The sequence below is a fragment of the Schistocerca serialis genome, unplaced genomic scaffold (genome assembly GCF_023864345.2).
Source record: "Schistocerca serialis cubense isolate TAMUIC-IGC-003099 unplaced genomic scaffold, iqSchSeri2.2 HiC_scaffold_1219, whole genome shotgun sequence".
In the NCBI taxonomy this organism is placed as follows: Eukaryota; Metazoa; Arthropoda; class Insecta; order Orthoptera; family Acrididae; genus Schistocerca; species Schistocerca serialis.
This window is the reverse complement of record NW_026047424.1, coordinates 57,501-62,500: the sequence shown is the minus strand read 5'-3', so window position 1 is coordinate 62,500 and position 5,000 is coordinate 57,501. Positions and strand designations below refer to the sequence as shown.

At 52.2% G+C, this 5,000-nt stretch overlaps 1 non-coding gene across 1 annotated transcript in view; it reads left to right on the top strand.

Moving 5' to 3' along the window:
• The first annotated feature begins 3,691 nt into the window (after positions 1 to 3,691).
• Positions 3,692 to 5,000, top strand: part of LOC126435827 (small subunit ribosomal RNA) — a 1,909-nt gene continuing 600 nt past the window's right edge. The window contains exon 1 of the ribosomal RNA XR_007580224.1: positions 3,692 to 5,000. This exon is cut by the window's right edge and continues 600 nt beyond it. This is a non-coding gene — a ribosomal RNA (small subunit ribosomal RNA).

Sequence of the window (5,000 nt, the reverse complement as noted above, 5' to 3'; positions counted from 1 at the left end):
AACCTATATCGTGCCTTAACCTAACCTATATCGTGCCTTAACCTAACCTATATCGTGCCTTAACCTAACCTATATCGTGCCTTAACCTAACCTAATTTGTGCCTTAACCTAACCTAATTTGTGCCTTAACCTAACCTAATTTGTGCCTTAACCTAACCTAATTTGTGCCTTAACCTAACCTAATTTGTGCCTTAACCTAACCTAATTTGTGCCTTAACCTAACCTAATTTGTGCCTTAACCTAACCTAATTTGTGCCTTAACCTAACCTAATTTGTGCCTTAACCTAACCTAATTTGTGCCTTAACCTAACCTAATTTGTGCCTTAACCTAACCTAATTTGTGCCTTAACCTAACCTAATTTGTGCCGTAACCTAACCTAATTTGTGCCGTAACGTAACCCATGTTGTGCCGTAACGTAACCCATGTTGTGCCGTAACGTAACCCATGTTGTGCCGTAACGTAACCCATGTTGTGCCGTAACGTAACCCATGTTGTGCCTTAACCTAACCCATGTTGTGCCTTAACCTAACCCATGTTGTGCCTTAACCTAACCCATGTTGTGCCTTAACCTAACCCATGTTGTGCCTTAACCTAACCTACGTTGTGCCTTAACCTAACCTACGTTGTGCCTTAACCTAACCTACGTTGTGCCTTAACCTAACCCATGTTGTGCCTTAACCTAACCCATGTTGTGCCTTAACCTAACCCATGTTGTGCCTTAACCTAACCCATGTTGTGCCTTAACCTAACCCATGGTGTGCCTTAACCTAACCCATGTTGTGCCTTAACCTAACCCATGTTGTGCCTTAACCTAACCCATGTTGTGCCTTAACCTAACCCATGTTGTGCCTTAACCTAACCCATGTTGTGCCTTAACCTAACCCATGTTGTGCCTTAACCTAACCCATGTTGTGCCTTAACCTAACCCATGTTGTGCCTTAACCTAACCCATGTTGTGCCTTAACCTAACCCATGTTGTGCCTTAACCTAACCCATGTTGTGCCTTAACCTAACCCATGTTGTGCCTTAACCTAACCCATGTTGTGCCTTAACCTAACCCATGTTGTGCCTTAACCTAACCCATGTTGTGCCTTAACCTAACCCATGTTGTGCCTTAACCTAACCCATGTTGTGCCTTAACCTAACCCATGTTGTGCCTTAACCTAACCCATGTTGTGCCTTAACCTAACCCATGTTGTGCCTTAACCTAACCCATGTTGTGCCTTAACCTAACCCATGTTGTGCCTTAACCTAACCCATGTTGTGCCTTAACCTAACCCATGTTGTGCCTTAACCTAACCCATGTTGTGCCTTAACCTAACCCATGTTGTGCCTTAACCTAACCCATGTTGTGCCTTAACCTAACCCATGTTGTGCCTTAACCTAACCCATGTTGTGCCTTAACCTAACCCATGTTGTGCCTTAACCTAACCCATGTTGTGCCTTAACCTAACCCATGTTGTGCCTTAACCTAACCCATGTTGTGCCTTAACCTAACCCATGTTGTGCCTTAACCTAACCCATGTTGTGCCTTAACCTAACCCATGTTGTGCCTTAACCTAACCCATGTTGTGCCTTAACCTAACCCATGTTGTGCCTTAACCTAACCCATGTTGTGCCTTAACCTAACCCATGTTGTGCCTTAACCTAACCCATGTTGTGCCTTAACCTAACCCATGTTGTGCCTTAACCTAACCCATGTTGTGCCTTAACCTAACCCATGTTGTGCCTTAACCTAACCCATGTTGTGCCTTAACGTAACCCATGTTGTGCCTTAACGTAACCCATGTTGTGCCTTAACCTAACCTATAATGTGCCTTAACCTAACCTAAAGTGCGCCGTAACCTAAACTATATTGCGCCTTAACCTGACGCACGTTGTCGCTGAACCTGCTCTGTAATTGTTATGCAACCCGTTAAAGTAGTGTAGTGTTGCCTAACCGCAACCCTCGCAATATAGTTCGCTACTCGCACTGCCCGGTCCCCTGTGTATCGCGTCATGTTAAACACCTTGCAGGTGTTGCTGACTTTCCACATGCTCCTGCTATACACTGTAGTGTGGATAGCAGCAGGACGTACATGCCCCCCCCCTTCCCCCCTGCCTTCGCAAGCTGGTCGGTGAGAAGTTTGCATGTTCAATGCCCTTCGCATGCCGACGTACTCAGCCTACGTTGTGGTACGGCCTGTCACCTGTCCGCCGATGTACGCAAAACCCACAAACTGTACTGCACATTGCTCCGTATGTACTGAATGATACATCGTGGCCCATGTGACCGTATGACGACAGCGCCTAGCAACGGCGGACCATACAGTCCAAATATTGTGCACGCAGCTACGTGTCGTCTCCCTATAAGAGCTGGATTGCAGTGTGGTACGCCATACAGACGTGTGGGAGGAACGGACGCCCTGGATGGCGATCAGCATGAGCAGTCTGTTGATGTAGTGGAGCGTGTATTCGGACGTAGTCGTCTCTTCTCACACACCGTGATAGCATGTTGCACCGCGTTCCACATCTGCGACATGCTGCAGAGGCGGGCTGACAGTCGTTCGCGCAATGGACACCGCATACGTACGGGGTCTACCTTCCACGTGTTCTCTAGGCGTGCACATGTTGTTGCGTCTATGTGGGCAGACGTAGTGTGTTGTGACACCTGACACAGGCATGCAATACTCGTTGCAAATGGCGATGGACGTGTACGTTTGCTGGTGACGTTACGCAAATGAACAACCGGTAACCCGTTGTGGTGCGGTTGTTCTCGCTAGAGGTGAATCAGTGTTGGCGACGATCGGTCGAGCTATTAACCGGTTGTTTCAGGGATACCCACCATGCCCACGAACGTGAAAGGGGACCCACCATGCCCACGAACGTGAAAGGGGATCTGGGTGTGAGGCGATACGCGGCGGTGGCTGGGTGGGACCGTCCCCGGCCGGTGAGGGGGGGCCGCCCGGCGTGCTGGCAGCGCGGTGCGTGGGCGCACGCGCTACAGCCGGCTGGTGGGGGCGGCCGGTGGCAGGCGCGCCGGCCGACGGACGCGGCAGGCGGCGCAGCTGCGCGCCGGCGCCCCCTGCTCGCGGCGCCTTGCGGCCAAAGTAGGTCCTCGCGGGCCCGGTGCGAAGCGCGGTGGCCATCTGCAGTGTGCTGGTCCGATTGAGGACTTTGTGCGCTGAGGATGCGCCGCCGCCCGGCGCTCGGCGCCGCGACGCCGTCTGCTGCTCGGTCGCCCCAGCGGTTCTCGCAGGTGGTTTGTATCGCAGCTGTGCGGACGTGTTGGCGCGTGCGCTGTGCTGGGAGAGTTCGCTTCGGCACCCAAGTAGGGCTTTTGTCCTTCTGTGGCGCTGGCGTTGGAGCTGCCGGTCACCGTAGGTGGCGCGTGTTGTCTCCCGCCGGCAATGCCACGACAGCACGCTCCCGGGCCTCTGTCGGCAGCGGCAAGCTCAGTTGGGAGCACGGGTGGTCGCACCTAAAGCGTCTACTCGCCTAACTCCGGGCGATTGCGCCTGTCTCGAACCCGACCAAGTACTTAGGACGGCGCTGCGCGCCGCCGGGACCTGAGAGGGTTTCGAGGTGTGTTGTGCAGGGGAGCTCAGCCTCCTCCTGTTTGCAGAATAATTGAGCGGACGCTTGCGTGTTCGCGCGGGCCCCCGGGACACACTCCCGGGCGGCCGGCTGCTCAGCTCTAGTTGACGCAGCTCCCTGGTTGATCCTGCCAGTAGTCATATGCTTGTCTCAAAGATTAAGCCATGCATGTCTCAGTACAAGCCGCATTAAGGTGAAACCGCGAATGGCTCATTAAATCAGTTATGGTTCCTTAGATCGTACCCACGTTACTTGGATAACTGTGGTAATTCTAGAGCTAATACATGCAAACAGAGTCCCGACCAGAGATGGAAGGGACGCTTTTATTAGATCAAAACCAATCGGTCGGCTCGTCCGGTCCGTTTGCCTTGGTGACTCTGAATAACTTTGGGCTGATCGCACGGTCCTCGTACCGGCGACGCATCTTTCAAATGTCTGCCTTATCAACTGTCGATGGTAGGTTCTGCGCCTACCATGGTTGTAACGGGTAACGGGGAATCAGGGTTCGATTCCGGAGAGGGAGCCTGAGAAACGGCTACCACATCCAAGGAAGGCAGCAGGCGCGCAAATTACCCACTCCCGGCACGGGGAGGTAGTGACGAAAAATAACGATACGGGACTCATCCGAGGCCCCGTAATCGGAATGAGTACACTTTAAATCCTTTAACGAGTATCTATTGGAGGGCAAGTCTGGTGCCAGCAGCCGCGGTAATTCCAGCTCCAATAGCGTATATTAAAGTTGTTGCGGTTAAAAAGCTCGTAGTTGGATTTGTGTCCCACGCTGTTGGTTCACCGCCCGTCGGTGTTTAACTGGCATGTATCGTGGGACGTCCTGCCGGTGGGGCGAGCCGAAGGCGTGCGACCGCCTCGTGCGTGCTCGTGCGTCCCGAGGCGGACCCCGTTGAAATCCTACCAGGGTGCTCTTTATTGAGTGTCTCGGTGGGCCGGCACGTTTACTTTGAACAAATTAGAGTGCTTAAAGCAGCCAAGCCCGCCTGAATACTGTGTGCATGGAATAATGGAATAGGACCTCGGTTCTATTTTGTTGGTTTTCGGAACCCGAGGTAATGATTAATAGGGACAGGCGGGGGCATTCGTATTGCGACGTTAGAGGTGAAATTCTTGGATCGTCGCAAGACGAACAGAAGCGAAAGCATTTGCCAAGTATGTTTTCATTAATCAAGAACGAAAGTTAGAGGTTCGAAGGCGATCAGATACCGCCCTAGTTCTAACCATAAACGATGCCAGCCAGCGATCCGCCGCAGTTCCTCCGATGACTCGGCGGGCAGCCTCCGGGAAACCAAAGCTTTTGGGTTCCGGGGGAAGTATGGTTGCAAAGCTGAAACTTAAAGGAATTGACGGAAGGGCACCACCAGGAGTGGAGCCTGCGGCTTAATTTGACTCAACACGGGAAACCTCACCA